Genomic DNA, 25,979 nt, shown 5'->3' on the forward strand with positions numbered 1-25,979 from the left:
CACTGCTTTTTCTATAGCTTTATTGAAACATGTCACATACCTTACAATTCATTTAAAGCATACAACTGAACCCTAAAAGAGATCTCATACCCATAAGCAGTCAACCCAAATCCTTCCTTCCCTACCTCAGCCCTAAGCAATACTAATCAACTTCCTGTCTCTATAAATTTGACTATTCTGGCCATTTTGTATAAATGCAATGATACAATACATGTTTTTTTGTAACTGAGTTCTTTTACTTAACATAATGTTTTCAAGATTCATCCATGTTGTAACATGGATCGGTACTTCATTCCTTTTTATAGATAAATGATATTCTACCGTATGGATACACCACACTTTGTTTATCCATTCATTAATTGATGGACATGTGGGTTGTTTCCACTTTTGGCTCTTATACATAATGCTGCTATGAACATTCATGTACAAGTTTTTGTGTGGACATATGTTTTCATTTCTCTTGAGTATATGCCCAGGGTACATTGCTGAGTTATACGGCAACTCTATGTTTAACCATTTGAGAAACTGCCAGAAAGTTTTCCAAAGTAGCTGCACCATTTTACCTTCCCACTAGCAATGTACAAGGGTGCCGATTTTCATACACCCGTGCCAAATCTTGCTACTGTCCATCTTTTTTTATAGTGACCATATAGGAGTGAAGTGGTGTCTCACTGTGGCTTTGATTTGCATTTCCCTAATGACTAAGGATGTTGAGCATCTTCTCATGTTCTTATTGGCCATGTGTACATCTTCTTCGGAGACATATCTATTCAAATCCTTTTATAAGTTTTTTTACTTGGGTTACTTGTCTTTCTAATTGAGTGGTAAGAGTTGTTTATATATTTCAGATACCAGTCCCTTATCAGATATATGATTTGCAAATATTTTCTCCCATTCTGTGCATTTTCTTTTCGCTTCCTTGATGGTGGCCTTTGAAGCAGACAAGTTTTTAATTTATCTATTTTTTCTTTGTCATTTGTGCTTTTGATATCATATCTGAGAAACCATTACCTAACCCAAGCTCACGAAGATTTACTCCTATATTTTCTTCTAAGAGTTTTATAGTTTTAGCTCTTACATTTAGGTCTATGATCTATTTTGAGTAAATTTTTTATATGTTTTATTCTAAAAATGGTCTTACCTCCTTCAGGGTAGAAAAGATGTAACAGCAAATGTGGCATCCCTTAAGAAGTGCTAATCATGGAGTGGCACCATTCAATGTTTGCCTTAAGAACCTAAATTCAGGGTTTCCATTTTGACTGCCACACATATTTTTAGGAATCATGATAGTGGCCACTAAATTCCACATGCTTTATGTGGCACATTATTAAGAGGAATCATTGGATATCTACATGACATTGGGCAAGTCATCCTTTGGACTTCAATTTCCTTATTAGTAAAATGGTGATATAATAGGGCTCCTAAAGGGTTGTCATAGAAAATAAGTAATAAAATGCATGTAAAGTGCTTAGCATAGCAAGCATATTACGTCCATTTAATAATAATAATGACATTCTTATTATTCGTATTGTTAATATTATTACTGTCTCATTTAATCTCCACAACAAACTGTCTTGCAGCCAGATTATATCAGTCAGGGTCAAGTCAGGAAAACAAGTATTTCAATAGAGGTAACTTAAAACAGGGAACTAGGTGCAGAGATATTGGAGAGGCTAAGAAAAGGCAAGGTGAGGAAACCCAGAGAATAAAAACTAGAGGAAGCTCCTGCCAATCCTAGAGCTGGAGGAATAAAACCAAGAAATTATTTTAGTTGATCTCAGAAGACAGAGTTCCTAAGAGGTAGCTTGGAACCATGGAATAGGTGATGTCTGAGAGACTATCCAAGCAAGAACTGGAAACCTGTAGGAGGGGGCTACCGTGGAGCGGAGGGCCCAGGTGGAGCTGGGACCAGAGAAAAGAAAATGCCCAGCAGGAGCTTAAACAACAGGAGATACGCAGGCTCTGCTGGAGCCACCACCCTAAGCAGAGAAGGAGGGAAGAGAGACTCCGGTTTTTCCCCTGGTCCTGTCATCCAATGTCCCATCAGTGCTACCTATTGGTTAAAACTAATCAGAAGCAAGGTTGCCTAGGAAATGTAGTACACTGATGTCAGATCCCTGAGAAACAGAGTAAAGAAGGGCCAAGAACGGATCTGAGAGCAAACACACAGACATCTGGCACAGAGGCTAAGTATGCGCAAGAATTTTGTCTCGAATCACTGCCGAGTCAGGATTTGGCTTGTTAATGCTCTCTTTCCATCATAATATAAAACCTCTCTAGAATCCTTAAGGAAAAAAAGCACTGGAGGATGACTGGAGTAACCCCAGGAATAGTAATCTAGATAGTAATTAATTTAGTAATTTAGGTAGCACTCTGCTTTCATTTTAATGGAAGCTCAGACTGTTTTACTAGTGCTAAAATCGTACAACTAATTTAATTATTTCTGTTGTTGCTTCCAAGAGCCAATTATAGTTACAACGATAGAGAGAGACAGAGACAGAGAGACAGAGGGAGAGGTACCTTGAATGAGTTGAGTTAATCATTTTACTCAGTTTGTGGTACATTGTCCCGTACAAGGACCCATTTTGTCTTTATTAATTGATTGAATACTTGAATAATATCTCATTTTCTTCATACCCTACTCTCACTTTTCTCCTCTTGCCTTCAGTCACCATTTCAATTGTATCTTTACATATGTTCTTGCAAAATGTACATTGTTTTGTATGCACATACTTTTAACGCATGTAAAAGCAAAAAACACATTTTAGTTCTGATTCTGTTAATTTTTGTGACTAACCTCCACTGATGCTGTTAAGATCTAATCTATACAAGTTGATCTTTGTCCACCTAATCAGTTGCTTTTAACTACTCATAGTGTCTCAAGTTGTACATCTACCACATTTTACCTGAACACTCCCAGGCAGAGACATGCAGACTGCCTGCATCTCCCAGGCAGACCATCACCACTTCAATATACATCCTGTACATGTACCCTGATGTACCTTTATGAAAATTTCCTTGGAATATAAACACAGTGGCAAAATTGCTAAAGCTTAGGTGTGTATATATTTAATTTTACTAAGTAGTGCAGATTGCTCTCCTGAATGGCTGCACTGGTCTACAGTTTCAGAAGCAATGATGAGAGTTTCCATGTCCCCAAATCTCTGACTGCACTTGGCACAATCCAGAATTCTAATTATTGCCAGTCTAATAGGAGCAGAGTGATGTTGTTTTCTTTCCATTTCTATTTCTTTTTTTTCCCCCAAAGCCCCAGTAGATAGTTGTATGTCATAGTTGCACATCCTTCTAGTTGCTGTATGTGGGACACGGCCTCACCATGGCCAGAGAAGCGGTGCATCGGTGCACACCCGGGATCCAAACCCGGGCCGCCAGTAGCGGAAAGCACGCACTTAACCGCTAAGCCACGGAGCCCGGCCCCTCCATTTCTATTTCTCTAATTAACAATAATTTAGAAAATCTCATCACATGCCTGTTACTTTTTTGGGTTTTCTCTTCAGTAAATTGCTTGTTTAAATCTTTGGTTCATTATTTTTTATAATTGGAGTTATCTTTTCCTTCTTTATTTGCAAGAGTTTATTTTATATAAAAGATAAAACCCTTTTTGATTTTAGATATTACAAGTCTATGTTTCCATTTTGTTAACTGTGAATTAAATTTGTCCAGTGTTCTTTGTTGAATGGAAATCTTTAATTTTTATATAATCAAATTCATTACATTTTTGCCTTATGGTTGGTATTTTTGAAGTTCTAAGGAGTCCTTACTTGTCTCTGAATCATGCCCTTCTACCTTTTCTTCTATTAATGTTATTGTTTTACTGTTCAAATTTTGGCCTTTAACCTAGTTATAATTTCCCTTTCCATGTGTTAGTAGATGATAATCCAGTTTTATTTTACTCCATATAGTGATTTGGTTTTCCCAACACCATCTGTGAAGCAATCCGTCTTCCCCACTGATGTGTGTGTCACACCTGTACCAAGTTCCTATCCATGTCTGTCTCTGAACACTTTGGTGTTTCATTTGCTGACCTTTTCTTGCTTTACAGCACACTCTATTTCTGTGACTTTGTTTTATGTCTTAATATCTGGCATGCTCAATCCTCCATCTTTACTCTTATTTTTAATTGACCTAGTTATTCCTGGATTTTCATTTATCCATACACATTTTAGTGTAAAAAGTGAGTTTGTCAAGTTCCTCAAACATCATACCGTAATTTTGATTGGAATATTATTGAATTTATGAATTAATTTGGAGATGATAGATATCTTTATAATATTATGTCATCCCAATCAAGAGCATGGAATATTTTGTGTTCTTTATTGGTTTTAAAGTTGCTTTATAAAAATCTTATTTGTTTTTGTTTAAACTAATTCTTAGATTCTTAATGGCAAGTTGTTCTTTTATTATATGTTCTAATTGGCTGTCTCCGATCATTTTTATAGGATGATCTTGTCATCAGTAACACAGCAGCTGAACTTTTTTTTTTTTTTTATTAATTCTGATAGTTTGTTTGGAGTCTGTTGGTTTTTCCAGGTAAATCATTTTATCCACAAAAAAATGTCAATTTTATTGTCCTGTCTTCCAATTCTTTTATCTCTGGTTTTCTTTCTTTAATATTGGCTAGGTCTTCCTGTCCTAGATTAAAATGCAGCAGTGATAGTAGACATCCTTTCCTTGTTCCAAATCATGAAGAGAATGCATTCGAGTTACTCCAGTAAGTGTAATATTTGCTATAGGGCATTAGAATACAAATTTACCAAGATAAGCAAGCTCCTTTGTATTCTTGGCTTGATAGGAGTTTCAATTTTAAATTATGGAGAACCGTACCAAATATTTATTCTGTATTGGTTGAGATAATTGTATGAACCCTCCTTTAATCGACTTATATGGAAAACAATATTGATAAATTTTCTGATGTTGGGACATTCTTGCATTTCTGGGATAACTCTGCTTGATTATGTTGTATTATTTTTAATACGCTCTTAGATTTGATTTAATATTTTATTTGGGGTATTGGCATCTATATAAGAAAAAAGAAAATTGTTCTAATCTGATTTTGAAATCAAGATTGCACTATCCTCATAAAATGAGCTGGGCATAAGTGCTCCTGTTTCTGTATTCTGGTCCACGAGACAAGAGAAGAAATAACTGATCTTTGAAAGTGTGGTAGAACTCATGTGTAAAACCATCTAGTCTTGGAGTTTTTTGAGAGAAGAGAGCTTAACAACCATTTCCATTACTTTGATTCTTATTGGCCTGTTGAAGTTCTCTATTTCTTCTCGCACCAATTTGGACATTTTACATTTTTCTAGGAGATGATACACTTTAACCATATTTTCAACTATATTAGTATATATTTGCACATGCAGTTATTTTCTAAATTATTTATTGCATATAGATATTTTTCTCATTCTACTTTTTGTTTATTTATATCCTCTCCTTTTCCCTCTTGACTACATTACCAAAGATCTGCTTACTTTATTAATCTTTTCAAAGTATAAACTTTGATTATGTTAATCTTCTGCATTAATGTTAGTCACTAATTTCTACCCCTATCTTTTCCTTGTTCTATGTTTTCTTTGAGTTTACCTCTTGGTATTTAGCAAACTACTTGAAGTTAAATTTTTAGTTCATTTATTTTTAACGTTTTTTATTTACCAACAATGAATTTGAAGCTATAAAATTCCCTCTTCACACATTTGTAGTTGCGTCCTATGCATTGTGACATGTAATGTTTTGATTGTCATTCAGTTCTAAATGTTTCTTATATTCTTTTATAATTTGATTTTATTCAAAATATTATTTTGGAATGTGTTTTAGTATTTTTCAAAAAAATGGTATAGTTAAGCTAAATTTTTGTTACCAATTTCTATTTTGTTTCACTGTAATCGGGGAATATGATATTCAATATTGATCCTTTGGACTTCATTAAGACTTTCTAAACTTTAGTCTGTTTTGTGTAACTTGTCCATATTTAGCAGGAAAAGTTCTATATATATCTAAAAATCAAACTATAGCATTCAAATCTCAAAATCTCTGCTAATTTCTTGTTTGCTTGATCTATTATTTTTTAAGAAGAATGTGTTAACAATCTTGAGGTACATTTGATGATTTCATTTTTAATCTACTCTTTCTCCATTTCTTTCAGATGCTGTTTGACATATTTTGATGCTGTAGAGTAAGGTATAGATAGGTTTATGATGATATATCTTCTTGGTCTTTTTTTTTTCCTTTTAGAAGTATAGAATTCTTAGAATTCCTTCTTAGGTTCTCACAATGTATTTGGCTTAAGTTTTATTTTGTCCATAATCGGAATCATTACTCAAGCTTCTTTTGATTGACATATGTCTTTTCCCATTTTAAAAAATGTTCAAAATTTCCTTGACTTTTTGCATTAAGTATTTCTTCCATACATTCTGTCTTTGAATCAGTGACTTTAAAGGATTTATACTTATACTGTGTATGTTACAATATATTTATTTTCCTCATTTCATATTTTTTCTTTGACTTTCTTTGTCATTTACTTTTACTCTCTCTCCTGCTTTCTGTTGGCTAGATCAAGATTTCTTTTCTTGGTTTGACATTTAAAAATTCTATTTTGCCCTTACACTGTCTGGCCTTAAATTAAGATGCATCCATATATGTATTTAGTCCTATTGATATTTTAAACCGTATCAGTATCTATGTTGTCCCTACAAAAAAACAAAGTACATTAGCACACATTTATTTCTCTGTGGTTCCCCAGCCTAATGTAACAATAATGCCTAAAATTTTCTTTGAATTGTCCTAGAAATTTTCTTAGATACAACACATTTTCACCAGACACTGGTTTACCCGTGATTAACACACATTTGTAATTTTCTTTTGAATTTGTTTCTTTAATTACAACAAAGCATTTAAATACTGATTTGTGCATTTCACTCATAATTACCATAATGGTTTGATCAAAAAGTCCTAAAAGAGAATGCCCTTTCAAGCAAAAAATAGTACAGAAGACAAAATAAAAATAAAATCCATTTTTTCTTTGTTACTAAAATTTCTTATTGTGCAAAGGAAGGATGCATCATTATGTACTAAATAAAAATTTAAACTCTCTTTCAAAAGTCATACATTTCAGGTCTTCCTTTTCAAGAGATGAATTCAAGATCCTTTTGCAAAATTTTAAAAAATCCAAAGAACCTTTGATTTTACTATAATGGTAGATCTTTCATCAGAAGATAAACTGAAACTCTAACTAACTTCAATTTTAAGATGTGGCACAATCTGGTTAAATACAGGTTTTGAATTGAAGTAGAGGCCAACTAAGGGCGTAAGCCCTTTCAGGATCCCTTTCAGGATCCAATTCAGGATCCTGAAATAATAATGTTGTTCAAGAAATAATTAAGCTTCCTTTAAAATTCAGAAATGTGTAGGAATATAGCAAAATCACAAGAAGTTAATTACACCTTTTAAAAACAATAATTTAGGGTTGGCCCCATGGCATATGGTTAAGTTGGGCACGCTCCACTTCAGCGGCCCAGGTTCATGGGTTTGGATCCCAGGCATGGACCTACACCATTCAGCAGCCATGCTGTGGTGGCAACCCACATATAAAATAGAGGAAGATTGGCACAGATGTTAGCTCAGGGCGAATCTTCGTCAAGCAAAAAATGAGGAAGATTGGCAACAGAAGTTAGCTCAGGGCAAATCTTCCTCAGAAAAAAGAAAAAAAAAACACAACAAAAACCCAATAATTTAGAACAAATAATATCAATTTTTATCAGTGTCATAGAGAAAGTCGGCTAATAAAATATATATCAGTGGAGATAGGGGTATATGAAAACTCTGTACTTTCTGCTCAATTTTGCTGTGAACCTAAAATTGCTTAAAAGTTCATTAATCAAAAAATAATAATAAAATAAATCAGTGACTGGCCTTACCACATCAAATATGTTCACTAAAATTGGAACTGGAAATATGTTTAAAATAATTGCATTATCCACTTTACAAAGAAAAGCAGTAGGGCAAAGCGATTTAATAACTCCTTCATTGATCTATACATATAAGACTACTTTTCCTTGGAAAAGGAATTACTAATGTAAAAGTGAGTCTTCCTTTGCTGGGTATGTACAGATTAATGAATATGTGCTCATTCATAAAATATTTCCTAATAATATAATAATTATACTAAATTACTCTGGAGGCTTCTGAGCAAACTATAATGATCATAAAAGATATTTGCAATCTGTTAAAGCCGTAGGTAAAAATCTAGTGCAGAAGCATTCAGGACCATTAGGTATTTCAGCATTTATCACTTCTTAAGTAAAAGTCTGTTAAATTGCTTCCACAGATTCAAGTTCTCTTAGTATACAATAGTTTTAAATAATCTTAATAGTATAGCCAAAATCCAATATTGTTAATCCAGGCCCCATCACATTTAAGCATATGTAATTATATTTATTTTATCAGTAACTCCTTGGACTCAATGCCCATTATACTGTGTATATTCAATATTTTAAAAGAGGCTTGTTTTCTAGCCTAAGGAAAAAGAAGTCATGGATTTAAATTCTATCTCTATGATTTGGACTCTAGCTTTTCTGCCATAATATGGGAGGTTGTTGGTGTCTGGAGTCATGTTGCCTGTGTTTGAATCCCGGCAATAGTACTTACTTGCAGTGTTTCCCAGGAAAGTTACTTAACACTCTGAGCTTCAATTTCCTTTTCTATTAATAGTAGCTGACACTAAAATTATTCTTTCTATGTGCCAAGAATTCTTATGTATGTATAATTTGACCTTCGCAATAAACTCATTCTTAGATCCTGTTTTTATTCTAATTTTTTAACAGTGGATACTAAAGCACCGATACTAAAGTGCCTTTCCCAAGATCACACACTTGGTCAGCGGGCCTCATTGATACCAAAGGAGTCTGATTTCAGAGTTGACTTAACCCATCCCACAGGGTTATTGTGAAGATTAAACGATATAAATGTTATAAAGCATTCATACCAGTTACAGCCATTCAATAATTACTGACTAAATGTTAACTAGTTAATAGTATGTGTGTGCAAGAGATGGGGGGGTTAGGCCTGCGGTTTAGACTTTTGATGTAAAACAAAGTGCATTTATTCATATAGACTATATTTTCATCTTTCTATGCTAATATAGTAATTTGTTATAATAAAGTAAATTATACCATGGTTTTTGTAATTATCTTTTGACATTTCTTCATTTTTAAAAGTTTCCAAGGTACATTAAAAAGTGGAGACCCATGTGATGAAATACGATTTGGCAATAAAAAGGAATAAAGTACTAATACATGCTACAACATGGATGAACCTCAAAACATCAAAAACCTCAAAAACAATGAAGCTGGACATAAATACCACATATTGTATAATTTCACTTAAATGAAATATCCACAAAAGGCAAATCCATAGAGACAGAAGTAGATTAGTGGTTGCCTTGGACTGGAGGTGGGAATGGGAATGAATATAAAGGGGCATGGGGTTTCTTTTGAGGGTGATGGAAATGTTCTAAAATTAGATTGTGGTGATGGGTACACCTCTGTAAATATACCAAAATTCTTTAAATTGTACACTTAAAATAGGTGAATTTTATGGCATGTATATTATATTCCAACAAAGCTGTTAAAGAATATAGAAGTAACCTATGTCTCTCTTAGCCTCTGTGAGCACCTGGAATGAAATACTTGGGTGACTTTAAGCAAGTGCCTTCTTCTGTTTCCTCATCTGTCCAGCAGACAACTTCCTTATCTATCTTTTTTCTTTCTTTCATTTTAACTGGTTTATTGAAGTATAATTGATATTTAAGAACTGCATATCTTTAATATATACAATTTGATGAGTTTGGACATATGCATACACCTTTGAAACCATCACGACAATCAAGGTGATTGACATATCCATCACCTCCCAAAGTTTCCTCCTGCCCTTTTCTGTGTGGTAAGAACACTTAATGTGAGATCTACCCTCTTAAATTTTTTAAGAGCACAATACAGTATTGTTAACTACAGGCACAATGTTGTACAGCAGATCTCTAGAACTTATTCATCTTGTATAACTGAAACTTTATACCCATTGAACAGCAACTCCCCATTTCCCCCTCCCCCCAGCTCCTGGCAACCACCATTCTACTCTCTGTTTCTATAAGTTTGACTATTTTAGATACCTCAGATATGTGGAAGCATGCCATATATGTCCTTTCACTTAGCATATCCTCCAGGTTCATCCATGCTGTCACATATGGCAGAATTTCCTTATTTTTCAGGCTGACTGATATTCCATTGTATGTGTATACCACATTTTCTTTATCCGTTCATCTGTCAAATGACATTTACTTCCTCATCTATATAACAGTCCTATCCTTGATTACTGAGGCCTTGTCTGTTTGTGCTTATCATTGTATCTCTATTAGGCACTCTGCAAACATCTGTTTAATAAGTGAACGAAAGGGGTTACTTTTGTTATAGATATATACATAATACTCTCAATAAGCCCTGAGAGTTGAGCAATCTATCCTCATTTTACACATGTGAAAACAAAGGCTGGGGCAGGTTAACTAACCAGTACTAGATAATATAGTTAGTAAATATTTGGAGGTATGATTTAGCCTAAGCACAATCAACTGTGTCTAGATTATATCTGAACAAAAGCCCTATGTGTATCCTTCTTCCAGCCCAGGATTGACACCCTCTGCAGGAAAGACATATATCCCTTTAGTCTAAACTTGTGAAGCCTATTCAATTTGGCTTTTATTTTCCCTGAAATACAGAAGCTACTTGTCTATTACAAGCAGTACTATTTCTATAATTTCCCAAGTCTGACAGAGGCTTTATTAATCTATGTCTGATCTTGAGCCAAGGCCACCATCCTCTAACACCCAAATTGAATGAAAAGTGACATGAGTTTTAAAAGAGATAAAAAATTATAAAACTTCATGTCCTGAAAATATTGATGACGCACATTTCTTTAGTGTTTATATTTTAAAAAAATAGTTTGAAATAGTTTAGAAATTTTTATGGAAATTATTCTTGAAATAAATAAGCAGGAATCCTCAGCAGATTTGGTTAAGAGATTAAACTTCTGTAGAAGGGTAACAATAAATGTATAAGGAAATATAGATATTTCTACTCTAGGATATGGATGGTGAATATTAACATCACTTGGAATCAACAAAAAACAAAAACCATATCTATGTAGATGTATAAAATTGGGTTTTCCAAAGAAGAAAAAAAATAGACTTTGGATGTAAAAGAAAGTGAGGATTAATATACATAATTTAGAATCTACCCTTCTATTAGAAACATCTCTAAAAATGAGACTCACATTCTTTATTTAGAAATCTAGCACCGTGTGGATTTCTCCACCTCATTGAGGTCATCTCAACTCCCTTTTAAATACATTTAAAAGGCTAATACCATTGACATAAGTGGGGTCTTAAGGTCCTCTACTATTATTGTGTTGCTGTCAATCTCTCCCTTTAGGTCTGTTAATAGTTGCTTTATATACTTTGGTGCTCCTGTGTTAGGTGCATACATATTAAGTGTTGTGTCTTCTTGGTGGAATGTCCCTTTTATCATAGATAATGCCCATCTTTGTCTCCTGTTATTTTTTTTATCTTGAAGTCTGTTTTGTCTGATGTAAGTATGGCTACACCCACTTTCTTTTCCTTGGCATTTTCTTGGAGTATCATATTCCATCCCTTCACTCTGAGCCTATGTTTGTCTTTAGAGCTGAGATGTGTTTCCTGGAGGCAGCATATTGTTGGATCTTGTTTTTTTCTTTAATAAAATGGGTATAGAAGGAAAGTACCTCAACGTAATAAAGGCCATATATGACAAACCCACAGCCAACATCATACTCAATGGTGAAAAACTGAAAGCTGTTCCTCTGAGAACAGGAACAAGACAAGGATGCCCACTCTTGCCACTCTCATTCAACATATTACTGGAAGTTTTAACCAGAGCAATTAGGCAATAAATAAATAAATATAAGAAATCCAAATAGGTAAGCAAGAAGTAAAACTGTCACTATTTGTGAATGACTTGATTCTATATATAGAAAACCCTAAAGAATCCACCAAAAAACTATTAGAAATAATCAACAAATACAGTAAAGTTGCAGAGCATAAAATCAACATGCAAAAATCAGTTGCGTTTCTATACACCAACAATGAACTAGCAGAAAGAGAAATCAAGAATAGAATCCCATTTACAATTACAATAAAAAGAATAAAATACCTAGGAACAAATTTAACCAAGGAGGTGAAAGACCTATACACTGAAAACTATATGATATTATTGAAAGAAATTGAAGAAGACATAAAGAAGTGGAAAGATATTCCACGTTCATAGATTGGAAGAATAAACATAGTTAAAATGTCCATATTACCTAAAGCAATCTACAGATTCAGTGAAATCCCAATCAGAGTCCCAATGACGTTCTCCACAGAAATAGAACAAAGAATCCTAAAATTTATATGGAACAACAAAAGACCCCGAATAGCCAAAGCAATCCTGAGAAGAAAGAACAAAGCTGGAGGTATCACACCTGCTGACTTCAAAATATACTACAAAGCTATAGTAATCAAAACAGCACGGTACTGGCACAAAAAACAGACACACAGATCAATGGAACAGAATCTAGAGCCCAGAAATAAACCCACACATCTATGGACAGCTAATTTTTGACAAAGGAGCCAAAAATATAGAATGCAGAAAGGATAGTCTCTTCAGTAAATGGTGTTGGGAAAACTGGAAAGCCGCATGCAAAAGAATGAAAGTAAACCATTATCTTACACCATACACAAAATTAACTCCAAATTGATTAAAGACTTAAATGTAAGACCTGAAACCATAAAACTCCTAGAAGAAAATATAGGCAGTACACTCTTCGACATCAGTCTTAGCAGTATATTTTTGACCATCATGTCTACTCAGGCAAGGGAAAAAAAAGAAAAAATAAACAAATGGGACTACATCAGACTAAAAAGCTTCTGCACAGCAAAGGAAACCATCAAGAAAATGAAAAGACTGCCCACCAGCTAGGAAAAAATACTTGCAAATCATATATCCAACACGGGGTTAATTTCCAAAATATATAAAGAACTCATACAATTCAACAACAAAAAAATGAACAACCCAATCAAAACATGGGCAGAGGATATGAAAAGACATTTTCTCAAAGAAGATATACTGATGGCCAACAGGCACATGAAAATATGTTCAACATCACTAATTATTAGGGAAATGTAAATCAAAACTACAATGAGCTATGACCTCATGCCCATCAGAATGGCTATAATTAACAAGACAAGAAATAACAAGTGTTGGAGAGGATGTGGAGAGAAGGGAACTCTCATACACTGCTGGTGGGAATGCAAACTTGTGCAGCCGCTATGGAAAACAGTATGGATATTTCTCAAAAAATTGAAAATAAAAATGCAATATGATCCAGGTATTCCACTACTGGGTATTTGTCCAAAGAACATGAAATCAATAATTCAAAAAGATGTATGCACAGCTATGTTCATTGAAGCATTATTCACAATAGCCAAGACATAGAAGCAACCCAATTGCCCATCAACAGATGAATGGATAAAGAAGATGTGGTGTATGTATATACAATGGAATATTACTAATCCATAAAAAAAGACAAAATTGTGCCATTTGCAACAACATGGATGGACCTTGAGGGTATTATGCTGAGTGAAATAAGTCAGACAGAGAAAGACTAATGCCGTATGATTTCACTCATATGTGAAAGATAAACAAACACATAGATAAGGAGAACAGATTACTGGTCACCAAAGGAAAAGGGGGTAGGGGGAGGGCAAAAGGTGTAAAGGGGCACATATGTATGATGATGGTTAAAAACTGGACTATTGGCGGTGAACACGATGCAGTCTATACAGAAACTGAAATATAGTGATATACGCCTGAAATTTACACAATGTTGTAAGCCAATATGCTCTCAATAAAGTAATATTTATAAAAAGCTAATACCAAAATAAAGAAAAGAGATACTGAGATTAAGAACATAAAACGACATTTCCAGAATTCCAGATAATTGAGTAATCCAGACAAGGCAGTATAGATAAGGATAAGAAAAATATTTTCGCTGTATTTCACCTACATGAATAAGGTTAGCGTTTATACACTTAATGGATACCTATGAATTTGATAAAACACAGAGGTTAAGTCTTATTTATTACATCAAACCAGATATTTTTATTTTTAATCAAACTCTTCTATGTCTACAAAGAAATAAATAATATACATGATTTCAAATAACTTTATATAATAAATGTTTGGCCAACGTCCCAGAATTGGCTGATACAAGATCACAATGCATAACCGGCCAAGAATGATATTTTCCTTTTTGGAGTTTCTAGAGTACACACTTCCTGTATCACTTATCACATAGTGTTTGCAGCCATTCTTTATACTTTTGTCTAGTTTTATTATTCGTTCTTGTACAGTGATTTGTCATCCATTGTCATGACTTATAACCAGTCTAGATTGGCACTTCTTATGGAAAAGGACTGGGTATTATATTTGTAAGTGTCCTCTACTGCCTCAAAACCAGGTGCTGCAGACATGGCAGGCCATCAATACTATATGTTGAATGATTGCAGGGTCGTACCTTTGCTGAGTATTCCTGTTCAATTGTCTGAGAGAGGGTAAACTCATGCTGTGTCCCTTTTATAATACATTAGAGATATTCTCCATCTGCAGTTGCGTGTTCAATAGAAAAGTACATTCTCCATGTTGATTTTTTGTTGTTGTTGTTTTATGATGTTGTTCTTGTCTAAAATCAAAGAAATTTACTTTAGACGTTTGCTGATTTGAAAACAATTATTGCTGACATACTGATGTGAGAATAACTGAATAATTCTAATTCATTTCAAGCCAAATTAGAGAACTGACTATTATGTTTTCTTGAGACCTACTTGCATGCTTTAATGCACATTTATTAAACTCTTTTTCATATCTATAGTGTGGAAATTATGGAATCAAATGTTTTACCTAGAAACAAATGTCAATTGCAACTAATTAGGGCCTTAGATTTGCAATTTTTTTTCTGTTTTAGAATGTCTAATTTTAAAGTATTCATGAATATGAGCTCTGTAAATTAATTACGTTTTCAATAATTGCTTTCTTAAAGTTTCTTGTTTTCTGGAATTTGAAAGATGAGCTGTTGTTTTTGTTCATACAGACTCATGTAAATAGGTTTAACATGGGTTTATAAATATCCTAGTAGAAATATTTATATTTTAAAATTAATGGTATACCTTAAGTATCTCCAGTTTACACAAGCATGAAATTCAGTATATTAGCACAAATTTGAATATACCATCAATAAAAACTAAATGAGTTCTACCCCTTAAAAAGTGGATAACACTTCTTTCCTAAATTCTAATTACAAATTACATGTCAAATAAATAAGCAGTTCTTTCAAATCCAATAGTCTACCTTTTGAAATATTTTAAATGTATCTATAAATATGAAAACATATGAAATACTTTTTTCTTTTTTTAAATGAAAACAACCTTTAATCTTTGTGTAAGTCAGACAGGCCCTAAGAAGAGATGAAAATTGTAAAATGGCAGTTTTTATATCTCATAGCAGTAATCAACTAAGTAAAATTTTAGTAACTGACAGTTCAGTAAATATACTAAGAAAACATGAAACTTGGCTTACTTTCTCTTTATTTATTTATTCATAATTTAGGAATGCATATGAAATTTAGGTATAGTAATACCAATACTGAAATATGATGCTTTTATAACTTTTTTATAATAAACATGAATTATTATTTAAATATTGTATCATTATTATAGTATTTAATTTTTCTCCTTATCTAACTGAATTATAAATCTGTTGAAGGCGAACAGTGTATCTTGTACTTCTCTATATTTCCTAGAGTTCCTTGCAAAAGCAAATGTTATAAACAAGGAAGAATTAGTAGAAAATGTGTCATTAAATAATGAAATACGTTTTTGTCTTCCCTTTAATTTGCTAAAGTATTCCTCCAAGCATTGTGACAAACTATTGAACAATGTAATTATGAGATCTCCATTTAGAATGAGGTGGAATTCTAAACTGAATAAACATATTACTCTGAAAGCATTATACTTAATTCTAAGTGCCGTGATATATGGAAGATGCCAGTCAGATTGACAATGAATCTCAAGGGTTGCTGTGAAAGCCAAGGAAAGCAAAGAAATGAAGAATTCCACATTTTCTGGCATGACAAAAGGTGGCAATACATCCAAGTATTCACAACAATCAAAACTTGGCACAAGAGAACAGTCCTTTAAACCAAGAGTATTAATATCACTACTGGATGTGTATTTCTTGCCCCCAGGGCTTTGGCTTTTGTCACTAATTGATTATTATTTAACAGACGAATACACACATAATAAAGACGACTTTGGAATAATAAGAAACAAAGATTCATGTAGAGACCCAGGATTAAACTACAAACTGGCAATATAACAGAACCTTTATTTTCGGAGTGCAAATATCACATCATTAACTTGTGAACACTGCTAATACAACATTTTTAAACTTGCATTACTGGACACTGGATAAATATTTGTTGAATGAATTGGACGTATTAATAGCTTCATTTTTTTCTATTGGTTTCGCATGTGAAAAAGGTTAAAACCATCTTTAACTCGTGCCTTTCAATGTGTACTATACGAAATCCTTTTTTAATTATAAACTAAATGCCATGTACACATGCATGCCATGTACACACCCTCTCATTATATTTTATAATAAATCAATGCTAATAAATGCAAGAAATAATCAACATTCATGAATGTTAGGTGTGAAATCCTGTCCTTTCATGTGAACAGAAATATTAACTCATCCACTTACTTAAACGCCTATATTTAACTCATGTGCATCATTTGACACTTTGCACACCCATTAATTCTGAAGAGATTTACTGGGTGAAGATATTTCATGATGTTTGTTAACTTCTAATGGAAAAAATTTCCAGAGAAAAATTACCCCCAAAAAATACATCTTTAAAATTCCATTTAAAAAATATATCAATCTATATATAAAAGGAAATGGATTTGAGGCATATTTTTCCAAGGATGAGGAAGTTTATTTACATCTTCAAAATTTTTATAACACCCAAGTTTAAATTCGCAGCTCAAAGGGGAATTTAGCAAGAAATATCAGGATGAAGTTAAAAAAAAATCCATACTCTTAGGCAAGGATGTCTGATTCTCAGTTCCAGCTAGTTAAATGACATCCAGCTTATATTCAAACCCGTTAGACCTCACCTGTTTTCTCACCTGTAAAATAAAGATATTCATAACCTCTATGGTTTTTGTTGTTCTCAAGCTATATTTTCTAGTTCTGGAAATAGATTAAGCTTTCACTAAATATAAGGGAGGAAAGGATGCTGGTCCATCAAGATAACTTTTCTTCATTTGTCTTATATGTGATGACACATTTTCATCTTCTTTGATTTTAAAAAACTTTATTATTATAAATGTAACACATATGCAAAAATCTGCACAAAAATGTACAGCTCAATTATGTATCACAAAGCAAGCATCTATGAAACCACCTTCCAGCCCAAACTTTGAACATTATCACTACTCATATTCCCCTTCTATGCCCACATGTCACTATCTCACTCACAGGTAACCACTCTCCTGAATTTCATAAAAATTACTTTATTTTTCTTTATACTTTATCAAATAAAAAATGCATCCCTAAATTTTCCTGTGCTTCAACATGTATATCCTTGTAATTAAACATCATGTAATTTTTGTATCTACCTTCTTTCATTCAATGTCATATTTGTGTTTCATCTTTGTTGTTGCATGTGTCTGTAATTCTCTTTTTCATTACTTTGTAGTATTCCATTGAATAAACATGCAAAAATTGGGGGTTTTGTCCATTCTACGATTGACGGATGTTTCTGTCATTTCCAGTAATGATATAATGAATAATATGTATGAACATTCACGTTCATGTGTACTGGTAGGCATGTGCATACATTTCTGTTAGATATATGTCTAGAAAGGAATTGCTGGCTAATAGTGCTGAAATATTTTCCAACGTGACAAAGACTGGAGTATGAGAATTCCCTTTTTTTCATCATTTTGCTAACACCTTATATTGTCAGTAATTTTAATATTAGCTATTCCAGGAGTGCAGCAGTAGCTCATTATATTTTAATTTGCATTTCACTGATGACTAAATGAATTTGAATCCTAGGCTATACATTTACTGGCCATTTGGATATCACCTTTAATATTTTTAAAACTTTATTTTCTAATTAAAATTATTTGCTGCTGTCCAAAGGGGAATAAAAGACACCAAAGATTCATGTCTTTGGGCCTCTGTCTTTCACTTCAATCATATACTTTTGGCCTTTAAGAAAATATTTTTAATATTTTTGCCCTGTGTTAGTTATTTTTAGTTGGCAGACTAATTTTAATTATGTAGGCCACCATTTCTAGAATATTCTTGTCTCGTTTGCTATGTATCAATAGCACTAGAAAGAGCTATTGTAGGAACATACATACTTTTCCATCTTATCACACACTAAACCTACTTTCTTGAAGGCCATCCTTGTTTTTCCCAGTTTGAAACTGCCTTCTTTCTCTTCTCAGTATCACAGAGCTTCCAGACTTCTGATTCTTATTCATTTGATATCCTCTAAGGCCAACCAAAAGGAGAAAAGAAGCTAAAAGTAGACAAGTTGACTAGAATCGGGCTTCTATCAATATTTCTGTTCTCTGAGTATCTTGCCTTTCCTTCTCTATGCTTGACACTTATTGGGTTTTATTTGTCAAATGAGCTCACCCTACTCTGCTTTGAATGGGCCCCTCAGCATGGATCTTCAGTTTTCTCCTTCCCTCGATTATCCACAAACTCCTCGGAACCATATTTCCTCTCAAACATTTTAAATATTTTTGCTTTCTAGCCCTGCTGGGACATTGCCTTCAGACCCATTGATCCACAAGGCCAGCTCATTCAGTTCACTCCATATGTGCCCACGTTCTGACATGACACTTAAACACCCACAGTGTTTAGGTTTCCTAGTCTTTCATTTTTGTGATAATATATTGTCCTAATTCCATCCTACTTTTCAGAGTTCTATTTTTCTTTTTTAATTGTGCTCTTTTTCTTTTCTCATCCCCTAAATATATGTTTCTCTATACACCAACTCCTTTGAAAAGCAAAAAGGTCATGATTCCATAATTCATTTTCTACTGACTACCTAAACCTGCCACCACAGTCCAGATTTCTACCAGAATCATGGTTCTCTAATTCTAATTGCCAATGGGTCACAAAATCCAAACCTGTTGTCTTAGCATCACCTACAATTCTCAATTCAATATTTTAATGATAGCATTCTTCTCATTGCCCCTCAATGCTAATTTGTTTTCTTAAAATGTCCCTCAAAGTTTTCTTTTGCTTTCCATGTTCACTGCACGGAGTAGAGTGTGTAGACTAGTGTTTTTTATTCAAGGTTCCATGGAGTTATGGGGAAGTGATAGAGAATCTGTGAATCCACAGAAAGTGTGCATAATATTGTATACACCTACGTGAATTTAGAAAAAAAGACCATTAGTTTTCATTAGTTTCTTAAAGGTTTAAGAACCAATGTCCCAGATTCTCATCATCTTATCCTGCAGTAACCTTTGGGCTTAACAGGCTTATTCTCTAAATTTGGCTAATTCAGGAGACAAATATTTAAAGCAATATTCTTATCCATCCAATATTATTTCATTCATTTAATGAATATTTATTGAGTATCTCCTTGTGCCAAATACTCTTCCAGGTTTTGGGGTCACATTGACAAACAAGATAGAAAAAGTCCCACCTCTCATGGAGCTTATGTTTTAGTGGACAAAGAAAAATCAAAAAATCTATCAACAAAAAAAGAATCAAGGAAATATTAGTTGGCCGTATATGCTGTTCATATAATTAAATGGAGAGATTTCATAGTTACTGGGTGACTATTTCACAAGAGATGGTCCTGGAAAGCCCCTCTAAGAACATGACAGCTCTAAATGACAAGAAGAAACCAGCCATGTACAACCAAGAAAAAGCATTCCACACAGAGGTGCACATTAATGCAAAAGCCTAAATGTTGTAATGAGGTAGGTATTTTGTGGGAACAAAAGGCCGGTTTTGCTAAAGCACAGCGAGCAAGAGGGGAAGTGCGGGTGAGGTCAAAGGGATAGGTAGGGGCAGATAATTTAGGACTTTGGAAACTAAAACAGGGAGTTTGGATTAAGACTAAGCACAATGGAAACTTAAGTAGAAGAGACAGAATCTGGTTTACACTGTGTAGAGAATAAATGCACCTTGACAAAAGCAAAAGAGAGGCAATTGAAGCAGTCCAGATGGGGAGATTATGGAGGTCAAGTTACTCATCTCTACACAACCTACACTGTTCTCCTTCTAGTTCCTCAGTGTAGTCATGCTGACCTTACCTATGCTCTATCTATCTCACCTCACTTTTTCATGCATTGCCTCCTTTACTCCTCACAACAAATCCACAGTATTAAACCCTTTACACAAATACTAAAAAAGACACCGAGAATGGTTGAGACTTATCTTGAAACAATCAATTGGCAAATTGAACTGGTTATTATTTTCAAGATGTGTTCTTTAAATTATGTCATAGCTTTAACTACCTGTTGACAGACCTTGCCGTCTATATTATTTGTACCCAATAGTGTTACCAATCCATATATCAAGCACTATGGTAAAATATAAAGCTGAGGTTTTTGAAGTAATTTATTTATAAAAAATAACAGTCAAATACTGTTTTATCTTAAAAATGTTAATGTACGCATTGTGAAAAGGAAACAATTCTTAAACAATACTAACCAATGTCATTTTTTTAAAAGCAACTGTTGCACATCATGAGTCATGATTATAATTGTATGGAAACTGCCCTTGGCTAATAAACAAGCAGAACTAAAATAAAAATGTTTTGAGTGTCAACCTGATCTGTCTATTATAACTAATTTGTATTGCTTCTTACCCCAATTCTATTTTTAAATGCCAGCTCTTCTTCAAGCTTCTTCTTTATATGCCATCTTATCCCCTTTTACTTCAAACATTAGTGCCCAACCTTGTCTCTATACATATATTTTTAAAACTATTTTAGCTATTGGCAAAGTTTAAATGTTATGTGCTTTTTTTTTTTTTTTGCATGGACTGAGTTTTATTTGATTGTGGACTAGAGAACCTGAAAGGATATAAGGACTGTGATTTTATTTCGAGTTGTAGCATTATCTTAAGAGTAAATTTATTTTATTTCTTTTTTTTATTGCAGTAACATTGGTTTATAACATTGTATAAATTTCAGGTGTACATGATTATACTTCTATTTCTGAATAGAGTACATCATGTTCACCACCCAAATACTAATTATAATCTATCTCCACACACGTATGCCTAATCATCCCTTTTGCCCCCCTCATTCCCCCCTTCCCCTCTAGTAACCACCAATCCAATCTCTGTCTCTATGTGTTTGCTTGTTGTTGTTTTTATCTGCTACTTATGAGTGAGATCATATGGAGAAGGTATTGGACCTTCTCCCTCTGACTTATTTCACTTAACATAATATCCTCAGTGTCTATCCGTGTTGTCACAACTGGCTGGATTTCATCATTTCTTATGGCTGAGTAGTATTCCATTGTGTATATACACCACATCTTCCTCATCCATTCGTCCCTTGATGGGCACTTAGGTTGCTTCCAAATCTTGGCTATTGTGAATAATGCTGCAATGAACGCAGGAGTGCATGTATCTTTATGCATTGGTGTTTTCATGTTCTTTGGATAAATACCCAGCAGTGGAATAGCTGGATCATATGGTAGTTCTATCCTTGATTTTTTGAGGAATCTCCATACTGTTTTCCATAGTGGCTGCACCAGTTTGCACTCCCACCAGCAGTGTATGAGAGTTCCCTTCTCTCCACACCCTCTCCAACACATGTTGTTTCCTGTCTTGTTAATTATAGCCATCCTGACGGGCGTGAGGTGATATCTCATTGTAGTTTTGATTTGTATTTCCCTGATAGTTAATGATGTTGAACATCTTTTCATGTGCCTGTTGGCCATCTGTATATCTTCTTTGGAGAAATGTCTGTTCAGGTCTTTTGCCCATTTTTTAATTTGATTGTAAGATTTTTTGTTGTTGAGATGTATGAGTTATTTATATATTTTGGAGATTGCCCCTTATCAGATATATGGTTTGCAAATATCTTCTCCCAATTGTTAGGTTGTCTTTGCATTTTGTTGATGGTTTCCTTTGCCGTACAGAAGCTTTTTAGTTTGATGTAGTCCCATTTGTTTATTTGTTCTATTTTTTCTCTTGCCCAGTCAGACATGGTGCTTGAAAATATGTTGCTAAGACCGATGTTGAGAGCGTACTGCCTATGTTTTCTTCTAAAAGTTTCATGATTTCAGGTCTTACATTCAAGTCTTTAATCCATTTTGAGTTAATTTTTGTGTATGGTGTAAGGTAATGGTCTTTCTTTTTTTTTTGCATGTGGCTGTCTAGTTTTCCCAACACCATTTGTTGAAGAGACTTTCCTTCCTCCATTGTATGTTCTTGGCCCCTTTGTCAAAGATTAGCTGTCCATAGATGTGTGGGTTTATTTCTGGGCTCTTGATTCTGTTCCATTGATCTGTGTGTCTGTTTTTGTGCCAGTACCATGCTGTTTTGATTACTATAGCTTTGTGGTATATTTTGAAATCAGGGTGTATGATACTCCCAGCTTTGTTCTTTTTTCTCAGGATTCCTTTGGCTATTCGGGGTCTTTTGTTGTTCCACATAAATTTTAGGATTCTTTGTTCTATTTCTGTGAAAAATGTTGTTGGAACTTTGACAGGGATTGCATTGAATCTATAGATTGCTTTAGGAAGCATGGACATCTTAACTATGTTAATTCTTCCAATCCAAGAGCACGGAATATTTTTCCATTTCTTTGTGTCTTCAATTTCTTTCAGCAATGTTTTATAGTTTTCGGTGTACAGATCTTTCACCTCTTTGATTAAGTTTATTCCTAGGTATTTTATTATTTTTGTTGTAATTGTTAGTGTTATGTGGTTTTGTGACACATCAGATCTTAAAAAATGATGGTGAAAGGAAGCAACATGAAACTCATATTATGTTGATTCTTAGCGGAAGAACATTATGACATTTGTGATTGGAGAAATGGAAGTTAAGTTCATCAAATGCATTAATTTAGATCTAATTTCTAGTTAATCTTTTTAGAAAGAAAAAAACTGATCAAAATCCCTTGGCAAACTTAAGGCTTGGAATGTCCTTAAGGCTTTCATCAGGCCGAAATTTAGTTTTGTGTAGGTAATATTCACACCTTATCTTGAATGTACAGAGGAAAGGTGCTAGCACAAGTGAAAATTCCCTCAACATAACATTAAACCTGAACATTCCTGACTCCCACACTCAAACCAACTACCTTAGATAAAATTCAAATCAGGGCACAGTTACAAGGAACTTGTGAGTATCAGAAATAACCAAATTCCGAGTAAAACATCATTTCTCACCTCATTCACTTTCCAACTTCTTAAAAGTTAATTACATATAATCCAGCAGTCCCACTTCAGAGTATTTATCCAGAATAACAGGTCAGGATCTCAACAAAATATTAGCACTCCCGTGTTTATTGCAGTACTATTCACAATAGCCAAGTGCTGGAAACAGATGAATAGATTTTAAAAAGTGTGGTATATACATAAAATTAAATATTAGCCTCAAAAAGGGAGAAATTCTGATACATGTTACAACATGAATGAAACTTTAGGACATTATGCTAAGTGAAATAAGTCACAGAAGGAAAATACTGCATCATTTCACTAATATGAGGTATCGAAAATAGTCAAATTCATAGAATCGAAGAGTGGAATGGTGGTTTCCAGGGGCTGGGGGGGAGGAAGAAATGTGTAGTTACTAATCAACAGGTGTAAAATTTCAGTTAAGCAAGATGAATAAGCTCTAGAGATCTACTGTACAACATAGTGACTATAGTAAAAAACAGTATATTGAACACTTAGAAATTTAAGAGGGTAGATCTCATGTTGTGTTCTTACCACAATAAAATTTTAAAAAATAATAATTAGCCCCCAAATTGACCATTCTCATAACTGTACTCCTACAGCACATTGGTTTTAGTTCTATTGTTTTTTTAAACTTATTTCATTATAAATAGTTACAAGTTAACATGCCTGTTTTTCCAATTAGATGAAAAGTTTCAGCCATTGCATTTTATCTCAATCTTCACAACATTCCTGTGAGGTATAAACAACTGGGTTCCCACACTATAGATTAGGAAAGCAAGGCTACTTCATCCAGTCATTAAGAGCAGAGCTGGAATGTGAATCCACTCTCTCCGAATCCAAAGCCAAGTATTCCTTATTTCATATGCAATCTAGTCCTTATTTTTGCTTAAGAAGTGCCTTAATACCCTCAACCAGTGGGGCTAGAGGTCATCATTAGGAGTTGCCCTAAGGTTCAGTGATGGGTCAATATTATAGTGTTTTATACTGGGTTCAGGAAAAGAAGTTAGAAGATTATATGTATGCAACCTCCAGAAACCATGCTTCTTCACCTCCTCAATTATCATCAATTGAAAAAGTTGCGTTAACTACTTCTCAAGATGCATTTGTGATGAGTATATGACAAATGAGTTACAAACAGAAAGGTACCTACTTGAATGAATAAAGAAATCCAAATTGAACAACAAAAAATTCAATTATGTCAATTGATAAGAGCACATCTTTAAAAATCATCATATGCTGTATTAAATACAAAGTTCAGTTTTTTAAGCAACTTCTTTATAAAGATTAACTGTCAAGATATTAAGATGTTATTTTTGCCTTAAAAATACTAGTACATTCACATATACAAATGTAAAACAGCGATGATTCTTTAGACAATATTAATCAATGTCATTTGTTTAAAAAAAAAAGCAGTTTGTACACATCATGAGTCATGATTATAAATTTATGCAAACTGCCTTTGGCTAAGAAACAGGGAGAATTAAAATAAAAATGTACTGAGTGTCAACTGGATCAATGATAACTAATTTGTATAGATTTAAATTATATCTATCTACCTCAGGCAATCACCGATTTCTTTAATAACTGTGTCGGAACATATTTTTGAGCAATTGGAACTCAATTACTATCAAATAGCTTAGATTTTAAAACGGCATTTAAAAATTACATGCTTGAACATTTAGAAGAAATTGAAATCCTGTTTATTTCTGATTGCTTATTATATAGGTCACTGAACATATTCTGAGTTCAATTTCAATAATTTCATGTGATATTGTCTAACATTTTTCAAATTTCTAGGTTTTAAGGATGGGGGTTAAAGTAAAATACACCTTTGTTGTAAAACCACATAAACGGGATTAATTCCTATCAAATAAAAAAGTGACCAGCCTATGTATTTAGTCTTAACTTGAAAACTACTGCTCTCAAATTAAAGAATCCATTTGACTGAGAAAGGTCCAGGTTAATTTTCTTTCTCTAAATTTCTGTGAAAAAATCACAAGAGTATGTCCTATGCCATGCGTAAAGGAAGAGGTCTTCTACTCAGACCATCTATGTTCTCTGCTGCAATCAAGTCGATTCCAGAGAAAGCACTTAAATCTATACCATCCATATCCAAGTAGACATCAGGACCTAAATGGTTTGAAAACTTTAGGTTCTAATGTCCTATGAAAAGTATCTCTTCCTCTCCCTTAGATTCCCTTTCAGGGCCCATATTACTATTTGAGAGGATGGTTAAGGAGACATGCTCTTCTTCCTTGTAAATCTATGAAGAGATAATAAAGCCAGCCCTTTGAAACCTGACCCCCGACAGTGCCCCACAAATTTGGCTGACCAAATGGGCTGTCCCTGAAGCAGGGCTGACCATGAAGCATTTGTT

The 25,979-nt window shown here is 33.7% G+C and overlaps 1 long non-coding RNA gene across 1 annotated transcript in view; it reads right to left on the reverse strand.

Annotated features, from left to right (window-relative positions):
- The window catches only part of LOC131400835 (uncharacterized), a 30,705-nt gene extending 12,037 nt beyond the window's left edge, over positions 1-18,668 (reverse strand). The window contains exons 1-2 of the long non-coding RNA XR_009217469.1: positions 18,607-18,668; positions 14,662-14,826 (exon numbers count right to left, since the gene is read on the reverse strand). This is a non-coding gene — a long non-coding RNA (uncharacterized LOC131400835). The remainder of the gene's footprint in view (positions 1-14,661; positions 14,827-18,606) is intronic.
- Between the last annotated feature and the right edge of the window lie 7,311 nt (positions 18,669-25,979).

The sequence above is a fragment of the Diceros bicornis genome, chromosome X, assembly GCF_020826845.1.
Source record: "Diceros bicornis minor isolate mBicDic1 chromosome X, mDicBic1.mat.cur, whole genome shotgun sequence".
In the NCBI taxonomy this organism is placed as follows: domain Eukaryota; kingdom Metazoa; phylum Chordata; class Mammalia; order Perissodactyla; family Rhinocerotidae; genus Diceros; species Diceros bicornis.